This window comes from Dryobates pubescens, chromosome 2 (assembly GCF_014839835.1).
Source record: "Dryobates pubescens isolate bDryPub1 chromosome 2, bDryPub1.pri, whole genome shotgun sequence".
Lineage (NCBI taxonomy): Eukaryota > Metazoa > Chordata > Aves > Piciformes > Picidae > Dryobates > Dryobates pubescens.
The window spans coordinates 49,191,118-49,205,219 of record NC_071613.1 but is presented as its reverse complement, the minus strand read 5'-3'; the positions used below and the strand labels follow the sequence as shown (position 1 = coordinate 49,205,219).

Sequence of the window (14,102 nt, the reverse complement as noted above, 5' to 3'; positions counted from 1 at the left end):
CTGTCTTGTCATCAAGTGTGACTGCTGTACAGATCTGAATGCCCCCCAGAGAGACAGAACTAGTTTTCAAACTGAAGTTCCTCCAGTGAAATTTCACAATAAGCCAGCAGCTGGGCACGTTTTACCAGCAAAGCCTTCCATGTCAGCAAAGCAGCTTGAATTAGATTATAGCTAAACAAGTTTTCAGTGGAATCCACAATTCAAGAATGTTCAGTAGATACAGTCTGACCTACAGATTAAAGTATCTGATTCTTACAGCTAGTCTTCCTGCACTGCTTATAAATGAGCTACTGTCCTCTGCAGCAGCTTCATTCAGTCTTAATGGGTTTAAGATCCAGTGCTGAGCAGTTCCCTGCATTGCAGCTGAATCTTGTAAATTCCTTTGTTCAGCTTTGTGGTCAGAGAGAAGTCAGAAAAATATTGCCTCACTAATGTGATGGCCTCAATGAACTGTTTAAGCATGATTTTATATCTCTAAACTGAAAAACTCGGTAACAAAGTAAAATCAGCATCTTGCTACCTCCCAGCAAACACTTCTGACAGCACACCATCATCAGAACAGCAGCTTAATTGTCTGAAACCAAGTGCAAGGGAGACTGAGAGATGATTCTTCCTTTCTCAGCTGCAAAAAATATGGAGAATCGTTTTCTGCCACCTCGGTATTACTCAGCTTTTAAAGATGTTGTGTAGTCTTAAGTAGTAGAGGGTTCAAGTCAAGAAAGCAATGCTAACATTCACACTAAAGACCAATTTTTTGTTTGATAGCATGTCCTTCTCTCCTATGGTAGAGCCACCAGAACGAGATGCTATGCATTGAAGAAACTTACCAGGATCACACACACAATTTGTCTTTAGACAAGAAGGAGGTAAGAGAGCTAAACTCAATGAAAATTTGGTTTACAATATGATGAGGGTTTTTTAATTTATTAAACAAAAGTATGAATGCATGGCAAATACTGACACCATTAAGTTAATACTCTGGAAGTTCTCTGTAGCTATTACACATTAAAGTTTAGATGATAAACTAATATAGTCCATTAGAATTTAGTGAATCTGTTTGTGTTTGCTTCCAAACTAGTTTTCTTGAAAACTTTTCAAAGGCATGGACAGAGAGGACAAACAAGCACCACTGTTTTCATCAAAAATACCTCAAAAGCTGCACAACCAAGACACTGCAATTTTGAGAGAAGAAAAATCCACCTCAGAAGTGCAAATACCAAATGCACCTTTCTTTAGCTGAGCATAGATACAGCCAAGTTTGTAGGCACCAAGGATTTGAAATCTGAAAGCACAGGATAGGGGGAGGATAAAAATCATTAAAAAAAAAAAAATCTTGCTGCAAATCAGACTTTTCATGTTTAAGAAGTTTCTGGGTTTCATTTACAACCCACATTATGACTTGCATGACATGGGGAAGTGTGACCACACTAGAGGGTCAGTACTAGTTACTTTCTGTGATACCAAAGGTGGGTGGCAGAAAAGATGACGGTTTAAAGAGACAGCACACTTTAATGCTGCTCTACCACTGGAAGAAAATATTTTTTTAAAAAATTACTGAAAAATCAGTACTTAAGAATTTTATTTATATAGTCAGAATATTCAAGCAAAGTATTATTCATAACTAATAATGACTAGAATCCTGCATTTCACAGAATCGCATTTGTTCTCTGAACAACATGTTTTATTTCATCAGCAATCCAGGACAGAGACTTTGATATAGCCTCAGGATACAACAATCCAGGAACTTAGGATAATCTGTCTGTCCTTCATGTACCATTTCTTTATACAGACATACAATGTATAATTAAAATAATATATATTAAAATATACTGATGAATTTTATTTAGTATTTAACAACTACTTAAGAAATCTCTAAAACACTTTATGGAACTTGCCCTTACTATAGATTCCCCAAGGCAGAAGGAGAAGGGGCTGAGAAGGAAGGACAACTCTTTAAATGAATAACTGCAAATTCAGCTGGATGAATAAATGCAGAGGAAGCAAGCCAAACAAACAAACAAACTCCCAACAAAAGAACAAACAACTTCGCCCAAACAGCCTGACCAACCAAAATATAAGACTTGGAAGTCAGAAGCACAAGTCACTAGTCTGAGTCAGAACTTGCTAACAAAAAGTTCATTATCCATATAAATAGAACGAGAACACAATAAAACCACCATGGCACATCTATAATTTAATTTGAAAGAGTACATTCAAAGATTCACAATGTAAATGCTGAAGACAGCACATACACTAACTACAGATAATTAGAGAAGTCCTAAAGCAGAGAATTTTTTTGCAACAGCACAAAATACAGTATGGCTTCATTTGATGTTAGAATGACAAGCACTGAACTAAACATAAGAGGGAAAAAAATAACTGTATGCCTGGCTTTTAAACAATTTTTAAAGGAAAGAATGAATCAAAGGCACTAAAGTCAATGGAAGATGATTTGACAGAAAAATGTGTAACAGAATGTGTCAAACAGCTCTATTTAATATAACAACATTTCTCAGGAAAAATACATGAAGCCGGCGTAATCTATTCGAATTACATATAGTATTATACAGGAAATTGATAGAAACAATGGATATTAATAAAAATTATTTTAGTAATTAGAAGGCTTACAAACACAAGGTATAATAACAAGGAATAGATGAGAAGAGGGGATAAATGCATAAAGAAGTAAGGGGAAAATGGGCAAGGGGGTTAGCAGTGGAAACACCATACCATCATCTTTGGATGTGGGAAGTACCACCAGCAGAGGCAAAAGGATCTCCCTTAAGGATACTGCTTACAGTACTGACTTCTACTAATGACAGAAATTCTTTAACCAAATAGTCACTCAATAGAACCAAGATGGAAGAGATATAGATAACCAGTCCTAAGATCTGTATTGATTCTGTGACCAAATTCAAAATGTCATGTAGCACTGAAAAGTGTAAATACAGTAAGATGGACTTACCATTCAAGTTACTGTCAGAAAAATTACAGAAGCATAAACACAGTTCCAATAAAGTTCTAATGACAGCTTATATTAAAAAAAATATACAGAACATGTTATTTGCACTAGTAAAATCTTGTATGGAAAACATCATCCTAAAATCAAGGTAGCTTAAGACTGAATGAGACCATTTAGCTTAGTCAAAAAACAGACTGAACAGGACAGATCTTTATTAGGTAGTGCATGTGTCTGTAGTAGGTAACAGGTTGGGGTCAGAGTGGCTGGAGAGCAGCCAGACAGAAAGGGACCTGGGGGTACTGGTCAATAGTAGGCTGAACATGAGCCACCAGTGTGCCCAGGTGGCCACAAAGGCCAATGGCATCCTGGCCTGTATCAAGAATTATGTGGCCAGCAGGAGCGGGGAAATCATTCTGCCCTGTACTCAGCACTGAATTAGGCCACACCTTGAGTCCTGTGTCCAGTTCTGGGGCCCTCAATTTAAGGATACTGAGACACTTGAACATGTCCAGAGAAGGGCAAAGAGGCTGGGGAGAGGTCTCAAGCACAGCCCTGTGAGGAGAGGATGAGGGAGCTGGGGTTGTTTAGCCTGGAGAAGAGGAGGCTCAGGAGAGACCTTATTGCTGTCTACAGCTCCCTGAAGGGAGGTTGTAGCCAAGTGGGGGTTGGTCTCTTCTCCCAGGCAACCAGCACCAGAACAAGAGGACACAGTCTTAAGTTGCACCAGGGGAGGTTTAGGTTCAAGGTGAGGAGAAAGTTCTTTACAGAAGGAGTTACTGGCCATTGGAATGTGCTGCCCAGGGAGGTGGTGGAGTCCCCATCCCTGGATGTGTTCAAAAAAGGATTGGACGTGGCACTTGAAGCCATGGTTTAGTTAGTTATGAGGTGTTGGGTAATAGGTTGGATTTGATGATCTCTGAGGTCTTTACCAACCTTATCAATTCTATGAAAAGCTAGTTAAGCTAGAGGAAAATGCTGCCGCAAACATTGTCTATAAGCTTGCCACAGTCAGCCAGACTGGAGGTCAGGTAACATCAGAACATGAGGTTTTACAACTGTTATCCATCAGTAAAGAAGACAGTTGATAATTTAATTATCAAGAAGGCAGAGTTTGACACATTTATGAAAGGATTCTTTTCTGCAATAAAGTACTGGAACAGATGACCCACAGAGTCTCTCCTTTCAGTCTGCAGGCATGTTCATGCAGTACACAGTGCATTAAAATTGCATACTTTTCCATAAACATTTTATTATTTTGCTAATGATTATTGGTATCTAACACCAGAGCACCTCGATGACCTAGATTTAGTGGGAACCAACTTTACTTTCAACTAGCCTGGTAAGAAGCTTTCTTAGGGTCAGCAAGAATTTTTCCTTCAAATTAAGTGAAATCAGAAAGTACTTACTTGCACTTTGTTTTTAAAAATTTCAAATTATAATTTTAAATCAATTTTATGTCCTCCAACATTATCTATGGAAGTCCATCTTATAACATCAAACATGTGAGAGAATCCATCTTGCTTATATAGTAACCATGCCTACATACAACCTATATATAGTTCATGGGCATTCTGAATTCAATCAGTTTAAGTTTTAGAATCACTGTCACTTATAAGCATGTAACTGCAGTATATACAGATAGGAATAAAATATGGCTACAGAAGACTACTGATACTGCAAAGATAAAAGAGTTCCCAAGTTAATAAGTTATGAGCAGCACTAAAGCTGAATGCCTGTTAGCTTCATGCATGAGGACTTTCTTACTTGTCATATCAAGAGCTAGTCAGCTCACCCAGATACAGACATTTAGTGTGGGCAGCTATGACACAGATTTACAGGAGACTGCTGCCTTTCTGGAGCAGCACGGCAAGACAAGATATTTAGCTGGACAACTAAGAACCTCATCAGATCCCTCTCATCTCAGTCAAGTAACAGGTCTTAGACTTGTCACCACTGATCTAAAGCATACCTGATTTCACACATTGTCTGATCAGAGATGAAAACTCCCTTCAAGATCTTTCATCCCCAATTATTCCATATGTTACAAATGGGCTAGACTATTCCCCTGCTTAACAAAATCAGCCTATATTTCACTGCATATTGGACAGGACAAGAAACAGAGATACTGAGAGAATACCTACACATTCACATTTCTTGATCTTTATGGAACTTTGTAATTTTAAGCCTTCACACTGCTATGGACCAAGGAAGACAGGCACAGAAATCCAGTTTTAGCACTGCCCAATATTTTATCAGCAAAGACCAGATAAAAGCTAACTGCATTCTGAGCTGAGACAACCTTCACCAGTATTTTGATATGGAAGTCTTAATGATGACAACTTTTCTTTGTGCTCTTCAAATCAAACTTTACAGTGTTGATAAAGGCATGATTAAGTAACAACTAATGGGATGTTGATGAACCTAATGATGAACAGGCAAGTGTTGGAATACCATATAGTGCAATAACTGCGTTAACCCAATAACATCATTAATTCTGTTTCCATTACTGCTTTAAGAATTTAGGTACCATTAATAAAGATACCATTCAGAGCTCAGAAATCTTAATCAAAATATGCTATTACTTATTATAATGACTGGATGAAGACTCTTCTGTATTTAAAACATTACTAGCTAAGCTCAGCCTGGACTCAGCTGCTTCCCCTCGTAACAAGAATGCCCAAATTAATACAGGTGTTTCTCTCTAGAAGCCATTATCTGACAACAGGGACACAGAATCTCTGCAGCATTGCCATGCAAAACATTAAGAATAAATTAATAGCATTTTTATAAAATAACACAATATTCTGTGTGAAAGATCTATATCCATTTGATAGACCACAGGGCTAACCAGAAGACATTAGTATTCCTATGGCAGCCTCTACAAAGTCATTTAATGGCTTTGCATTCCTCTTTGTCCTCCCAGTCCACCCCACAAGGATGACAGCTCAGAACAATACTGGTACCAGCTTGTAGTACAAATTTAAACCCTTTAAAGAGCAATTTGTATTTCCATAACAATAATGTAGTGTGCAAGAAAACACACCTAGAATCCTTTTTAAAGATTATTTGCAATGAAAATGCATAAGAGATCACTTTGATGTGCTTGAAACAAAAAAAGAAATCACAACATCTAAACTAGGAGACTAACCATTGGTAATCTTCATTGTACAGACTTGTTATTGTCAGTTCTAGCAGTAGAACTACTATCAGCAGATTCATTTTACCACAGCTCCTTCCACTGAAGTATATACAACAGTTATTAATGCAAGAAAACCAGTCAGTTTCCCTTGGAAAGCCATCAGGCAAAAGTTCTTGTTCAGGAATAGTCAGGGTTCCCACATATAAGCTCAAAAAGACAAGTCGAACTATTTTTTAAGTCAAGATGCTGATAACTCTATGTAGCTATGCTAACTATCAAGATGCTTTTGAGGAAAGACAAAAATTGGCAAAGGTTCAATTCTTGCTTTAAGTTATTGAATGAACTCAATAATAGAAAGGGAGAAAAGGAATCCAATTCTGGAAGCAAGTTTTACTCTTTAAACACCTACAGAGCACACTGAATCTGTAATGTAGCTCTTCATCCAGAAAGGTAAGAGGGATTTACAATGCTTTAAAGGAAACAGGTTTTTTACTTTCCCTTCCCTTGAAATGCTCCAAATCACACTGTGGAAACAGACAAGAATTCCCCACAAGCTGATTTACTAATTATGCTAGTGTCATTTAGACACAAAACCTAAGCTAGAAAGGTCGACAATTTTCCTATCCCTTTCAAAACTCCTACTGTATCATTACTAATTTTTCTGAGCTCACTTAGACTATGAACACAGATGGAAATCTTCTTCTGGATCTAGCATGCCGGTCAATGATGCAACTGCTCCAAGCTACTCACCACCAGAAGGAGGTTTTTATGCCCAAAATTCTGACATCCAGAAGGACTGTGAGAACAGTCCTCAATCTGCCATTGGCAGAAGCACTTGAGTTAGTTCAAACCTCACTCACCAGCTGCACACCAAAAGCCTTTTCTAGATTCAGCTGTGCTAAAGAAGCCACTGATCTCACTTCCAATCACCATTTCCTCCATCTGCCAGTTAAACTGCTCCTGTATGCCTCCCTATACATGTTTCAATTTCAGAGACCTACATTTCACGGAACTGGAAGCGGAATGTACAGAAACTCCTCACCGTAACAGCATATTTACCCCCCCCACCTCATCAGAGGGGGCGAGACAGGGCATGAATAAAAAGCTAAGGATGTCAATATGAGGCACATTGGCAGATATTTGCAAGGAGCACATCTGTTTAGAATCATAAAATCAATAAGGTTGGAAAAGACCTCAAAGATCATCAAGTCCAACCTGTCACCCCTTCTTCCCTGTAATGTACAATGGTTTAGTTGGACACTAACAAAAAGGTGTCATACCTCATTCACCTGCAAACTTACTTCAAGTGTGGTCAGCTGCTGGCTGATCTTAAAGACAGTATTTAGATAAATACAAAACTCGGCACCAGATCTTCACTAGGAATGCTCAGCTGAAACAAATCCAATACTGACACCTTTGACACTTATGCCTTTTAAAAGTTATTTTTGGACCTGGTAACACAAGTTACCCAAACCCATGCTTTCAAAATGAAGGAGCAACTATGCTATTCTAGTTAGCTATAGCTTTAATGATACTTTGGATGTTTGCCCTGACAAGCTTCAGCCTTCAAACCATTCTATGCTCACAATTGGACAAAGACCTTTCATAAATGGCAGTATGAATTTGCTAACAAATAAACCAGGGGAGAGGGAGAGGAGAGAGTTAAGAGCGTTAAATAAAGTACAAAATTCCAATTTATACACAAGTTTTTGAGTTGCAGACTAAATAATAAGAATGATGAAAGAGATAAAAGAGCATAAAAACTTAGCAGTACATGAACAAAAATGGGTCTAGAGTTAGTATATAAATGTTTATGCAGAAATCAACAGCTGTATATAAAAAAAGCTTCATTCCCTACTAGAGATCAAAGATAAAGAATAGAAAAGAAACCCTTGGCTAAGCATCCCACAGCTGTGCTCTTCAAATCCACAGTTTGCTTCAATAGCCTGGATATAAACATACAATAAACAAATATAATATTCTTAGAAATGTAATTCTTTGCATTGGAGAAGAGTTTGTATCACAAAATGACACACTGACTGGATTCTCACAATATATACATTAAATTGCATATGACAAACTTATGCATAAGAGCAGCAGTGGAGGCTGTTCTGTAATTAAGACTGCTGAGCTTCCATAAATCTGTTTTCAGATATTATTTCCTTTACAGCACTTCTTTAATAAGTTATGAAATGAAAATAAGATTATAGGCAGGCTGAAAGGACAATTTTCATAACAATATTTAATCATAATTGGTTGCTGATTTATAATCTCCAAGAAATAGGGCTCTTCAATATCCCTTTCAAAAGTCTCCTTACATTAAGATAGAGCTCCTCAATGAAATGCCAACAAAGAAACATAAAACCTGTTTTTACTAGGCTTGCGTAGATACTACTTATCATCCAGAGTAAGTACCATATTAAGGCATTAACACTATTATTCAGGTCTTGCCTTGCCAAACAACTCATCTTTCCATTATTAAAAGGCTCAATATGAAATGCAAGGTTTAACAAGAGCCCCATGGTCATTCCTATCCAGCCATTACCAGGTGGAAGGTGAATACGAAAACTGCCACAAGAAGCTTAAATGGACTCCCAAACCCCAGCACTCCTGGAGTCCCTTCAGACTAGTGGTGCCAGAGTTGCAGAATAGGCCACCAGATCTATGAAAGCTCCTTAGATGTCACACCCATGAATTACAGTATTTTGTATTTACTGGTTATTGCTTAACTCTTGTCACAGCTACCAAATAAGAGTTTTTAGAGCATGGTGGAAAATTTCAGAATCTGTAAACCTTAACAGTAAATTTATTGCCTATCACTAATCAGGTTATCCAAAGATATTATTTGCATACAAGCAGTAAAAGTTACAGCAGAGAGCTGTCTAGATCACCAAAGCTGAACAATGGTGTCAATATCTATTAAAAGATTGCAAAAATGGAACGTATGCTGCATTGCAGCCAATTCCAAGTTTTGATTGTTCCATTAACATTACCTGACAACCACCCACTCTTCATGAACATGCTGTCAGAAGTTCCATTTTTCCCAGAGTCAAAAAAATACAACAGTAGCTATTTTTAAAAGCCTAGAATACAGTACCTTGAAACTTCAAATGTATGACTGAATTTCAAAAGACAGGACACTGCGTTTCTCAGTCTTCTCTGGGGAGAAATAAATGTGTGAAAATAGTGATATAAAGAGATATGAACTTAAGTAAAGCTAGGCTACTGGCACGAACTCACAGATCTTTCAGCTGAAAACACAAACTCACAGTATTTGTGTTTCATACACAGACCTATTCCTAAAGCACTACACCGAGACCATCCAGCACCATTTTCACAAGCAGATTTTAAGCAAGTAGTATAAATTAACTAATACTATGATATAAAGCAAGTCTATTGAGCCATGAGAAGGAATGAAAACCAACACCTTAATACAAGTTACAAGAATTATGCTTAAGCAAAGAATGAGGGAAGTAGTAGCATTTGTCTCCTCTGATTTTCTTTCTTTAATTCTCCATATACATGCACAAAAATAAAAACATAATCAGAGGACCACTGCCATAAATTCAGGTGATTCACTTTTCATGAATCTTCAGTGTTTGGTTTCCAGAAAACAACTTTCTGGAAACCCAGCACACTATGCACTCCTTAAAATTACTGGTATTTAGTCAAACTCATTTTTATTCCTAAGCAAAGTAGCAGTTACCCTGACAGCAGTTTGCAGCTCTGTAAAATGAAAAGTGACCCAGCAATACTGGGCAATACAGTTTACTAGACTATGTTTTTGAACTTTTTTACATTGAATCTTTATATTATCATTACTACTGAAGCTTTTTTTTTTTTTTTTACGAGTAAAAACCATAAATTACACATTTGCCACAAAATATACAAGCCCTTGACATTATTTACTGTAAAACAAATGCTTAATTTTATCTGCATGCTGGTATTATAATTTGTAACAAATGGAAGACTGTCAAAGAAAACACGTTTCCTTTGTCATTTCTTTTTTCCTGAATAGCAAATTGCTTGAACAAAATCTTTATAAAACAATGTCAGAAATTAGTTTTTTGTTGCTTTCACTTCAGCAATGAAGATACAGTTCTAATATAACACACACAAGAAACATTTCACTGTAAGATTACAGTGATCATGTCTTCTGCTTAGTGTTCAACCAAAATGAAAGTCTCAAACACGATACTCCTTATAAAAGACAAGGCATCAGAAAGAAACGTGGTTGAAAATGCCTCAATGCAAAAAGGCTTGTATCAGGCACTTCGTAAAAGAAAAACATCTCAAACATTGTATGCATTAAGCACACAAGATCCTCTTTAATGTCAGGCTAATGAAAAAAGGCTACATATATTAAAAATTAAAACCATTTAAGAACCACTCTGAAACACCACAGGCTTTTGAAGCTATTATTTGACAATGCTCCCTAAACAAAGTATTCATTGATCATTTATGTTTTTTGCACCACCTTCCTAACAGGGAGATCACACAAATCCACCACTATAAATCTTGTATCACAGGCTTAATTATGAAAAATAGTAGTTGTGCAAATATGAACAATTGGAATTCTTCTTAGACTCAATGAAAAAATTAGGCATGCCTCGCTTCTCTCATTCTATGTCACTCAAAGTGAAACCTTTCTTCAGTGCTGAACATCCGTTTAAAAATGTTACTAAGAGACAATAAAACCAGGCTGTGACACAGTTTGCTCTCGATTCTGCTTACACTTTGGACTACAGTATGCTAGATATATCCACATGCAGATTTATCCAACATGCGACAGAAGAAAAAAAGAAGCGTAAGATTAATGACCTTTTCCAGCACTATCATAGGCAGAACAAAAATAATGTTTTCTCCCAGACAACCCAAGGGGACGTCTAAACAGGAACCCACAAAAGCCGACACGCTCGCAAACGACCACTGCTAATCCGAAAAGCTAAACCCTAAAAACCCACCCCTGTAACACTTGGCACCCCTAGAAGCCACCGTCGAAAAGGCCTGGAGCCATTAGTCGACTCCCTACCCCCGGCTCTCAGAGAAAGCTCTCGCCCAGGGATCAACATCCTCCAACAAGTAACCGCGACAGCGCGGCCGGAACAGACCCCAGGCCGGGGCGGCGCAGGCTGCGGCAGGCCGAGGGCGCAGCCCCGAGGCCGACCGGCGGCCCCACGGCGAAGTGCCGCGGAAGCATAGCTCCGGGACGCCGTACCCGTACCCCACTCCACTCCGCCGGCGGCGGGCAGCCCTGTCTATATTAGGGAAGGGAAACGGAGCCAGCCCTTCCCTCCCGCACCGGGGACCCCCCTATCCGGTCCCGTCCCGTCCCGCCCCGTTCCCACAGCATGCAGGTGTCGCGGTCCCAGCCGGCCCTAACGGCGGTGGCGCGCGCCCCTCCCCCCGCGCGCGGCGCCCTCCCTCAGTCGCTGCCCCCAGATCTCCGCACTGCGGGCGCGGCCGATCGCCCGCCCCGCTCCCATCCTCCTCCCGCTCTCCTAAGCGGAGTGCGTGGGCCCGCCACCCCCACCACATGCGGGGGCGCCTTTCCTAGAGGCGGTGGGCTGCTTACCGCGGCAGCGCGGCCGGCGGGCTGCGGCTGGCGCGGCGGCAGCGGGCTCACGCACGAGGAGCGCTTAACCCCATCGCCAGCCCCGACAGCCGCCTGGGTTCCTCCTGCTGCCGCGGCGGGGAGAAAGGCCCACCCGGGCGCGCCACCACAGCCAATAACCGCGCAGAGCGCTAATGAGTAACAGCTCCGCAAACCAATTAGCATCGTGGCACCCTCCCCCGGAGCTGCCCGTGAGTGGTGCCTCTCAGTGCTTACGCGAGCGCAAGCCCGCCCGGAAGATAGCGACCAATCGGAGGCGCTACTGTGGTGACAGGCGGTCCTGCTCGCCAATAGGAATCCCACTTTGTCGTGAGGACCGGCACTGCAACGCCCGCCCATTGTGGGCAGTCGACGGCCACTGGCAGCGCACAGACGGGCTGTTCCTACCAATCTCTAGAATCGGCAGTGCTGCCTGGGGTGCCCTGTCGTGTGGGCCCCTGGCTTAGCCTGGCCCTCAACGTCATTCTGTGTCTGGCGCCCTCCCCTCCCAGCCATCCCACTCATCTCGCAGCGGCCTCTCTCCTGAGGTAACTGTGCCGTTTTCCTTTCCCCTCAGGGCGCCTTCTCTCTCTCTCTCTCTCTCCACATTCTCTAAGAGGAGCAGGGGCTGGTGCGAGGCACCGCTGAGCAGGAACATGCTGTTTGACTCGCTCCCGGGGAAGTGGGGCAGGAACAGAAAACATCGGGGGAAAAAAACAATAAAACAAATCCCCAAAACAAACAAACAAAACAACCACAGTTCCTAGGGCCGGAAGCTCCACGCGCGAGGCGGGCAGCCGCGGGAAGCGCGCGGGTGCGTGCGCGCGCGCTCGCGTCATTTCCTGGCGGCGGCGGTTTGAGCCCGGAGCCCGCGAAGGCGCAGACTGGCGGTGGCCGGAGCTGTGAGTGGCGCGGCGAGGCTGGGCCCTACGGCGCTCGCCTGTGAGCGGCTCCTCCGCGTAGCAGGGAGCGGGAGGGGTCGGTGTCCAGGCTGTTCCCTGCCGTTGCGTTGTGGCGCGATGCAACGCGCAGAGGCCTGGCAGGAGGCGGGGGGTGGGGGCTTAGTTGCGAGAGGCTGCCTGGGCTCAGCTTCATGGGAGAAGGCCGGATGAGAGCGCGGCCTGTCCCTGCGAAGCACTAGAATATAACGCCCAGAGGGGCTGCGCAGTGAGCAGCGTTGAGAATGCCCTAGGTGGGGTGCTTTCGCGACGGGACGAGCTTTCCGGTTCAGAGCACGGCAAAGAAGGTGATGAGGGGTCTGAAGAACAGTCCTTATGAGGAGCGGCTGAGGGAGCTGGGGTTGTTTAATTTAAAGAAAAGGGGACTGTGGGAAGACCTTACTGCTCTCTGCAAGTACCTGAAAAGAGGTGGAGATCAGGCTCTTCTCCCTGGTAACGTGATAGGACTTGAAATCACAACATGTTAAGGGTTGGAAGGGACCTCGAAAGATCATTCAGTTCAACACTCTTGCTGGAGCAGGATTACTTAGAGCAGGTCACACAGGAACGCATCCAGGTAGGTTTTGAATGTTTGCAGAGCAGGAGACTGTGGGAAGGGAGTTCGCAACCTCTCTAGGCAGACTGCTAGAGTGCTCTGTCACACTCACTGTGAAAAAGTTTTTCCTTATGTTCACATGGAACCTCCCATGCTCCAGCTTTCGCCAGTTGCCCTTTGTCCTGTCACTGGACATCGTTGAAAAGAGCCTGACTGTCCTCCTGACACTTGCCCTTCCCATATTTATAAACATTAATGAAGTCACCCTCAAGTTGCACCAAGGCAGGTTTAAATTGGATACTAGAGGAAATTTTTCCTCTGAAAGGGTTATCAAACATTGTAACAGGCTTCCCAGGGAGGTGATTGAGTCACCATCCCTGCAGGTGTTTAAAAGACACAGAGATGTGGTGCTGAGGGTCAGCCTTGGTAGAGTTAGATAATGTTTGAACTCAACGATGTTAATGGTCTTTTCCAACCTAAAATATTCTATGACTGCTGTTCTTTCTTAGCCCACATTTGGGACAGAAGGTCTCACTTGTTCTGTTTACTCTGGCTGCTGCTAGGTTATCATAGTGTGTGCTCAGCTACTTCTGCTATTGCAGGATGCTGCTGAGCACAAGGAATTTTGCAAGTGAAAAAGGGGAAAAAATAATTTGCCCCTAGGCAAGTATTAAGATGTCTGTTCTATGTATGCTGGCCTTTGGAAAAACTGTTGTGTGCCACAGAGCTCTGTGATGTCTGATTGGGTTTTTCTTTTTGCACTTTTTAGAGTGCTGCATTCTCATGACCTGGGTAGTTTTTCAATTCCTGACTAATCCACTGATGGAAAAATGGTTGATGAATCCATCAGCCATGCTCCCATTATTTTCTTAGAGCCTTGGAGCAGTTAAGGCTACCAAAAGGAACTTTATGAA

At 41.8% G+C, this 14,102-nt stretch overlaps 2 protein-coding genes across 13 annotated transcripts in view; one reads left to right on the top strand and one right to left on the bottom strand.

The window, feature by feature from the left end:
• The window catches only part of R3HDM1 (R3H domain containing 1), an 83,271-nt gene extending 71,482 nt beyond the window's left edge, over positions 1–11,789 (bottom strand). For 11 of the 12 annotated variants that reach the window (XM_054177089.1, XM_054177150.1, XM_054177131.1 and 8 more), the window contains exon 1: positions 9,199–9,214. The gene's annotated coding sequence lies outside the window, so the exon portion shown is untranslated. Of the gene's footprint in view, positions 1–9,198; positions 9,215–11,676 lie in introns of those variants that run through there. The other variant, XM_054177096.1, reaches the window with a different exon arrangement.
• Positions 11,790–12,550: 761 nt separating this feature from the next.
• The window catches only part of ZRANB3 (zinc finger RANBP2-type containing 3), a 62,359-nt gene continuing 60,807 nt past the window's right edge, over positions 12,551–14,102 (top strand). The window contains exon 1 of the mRNA XM_054177079.1: positions 12,551–12,596. The gene's annotated coding sequence lies outside the window, so the exon portion shown is untranslated. The remainder of the gene's footprint in view (positions 12,597–14,102) is intronic.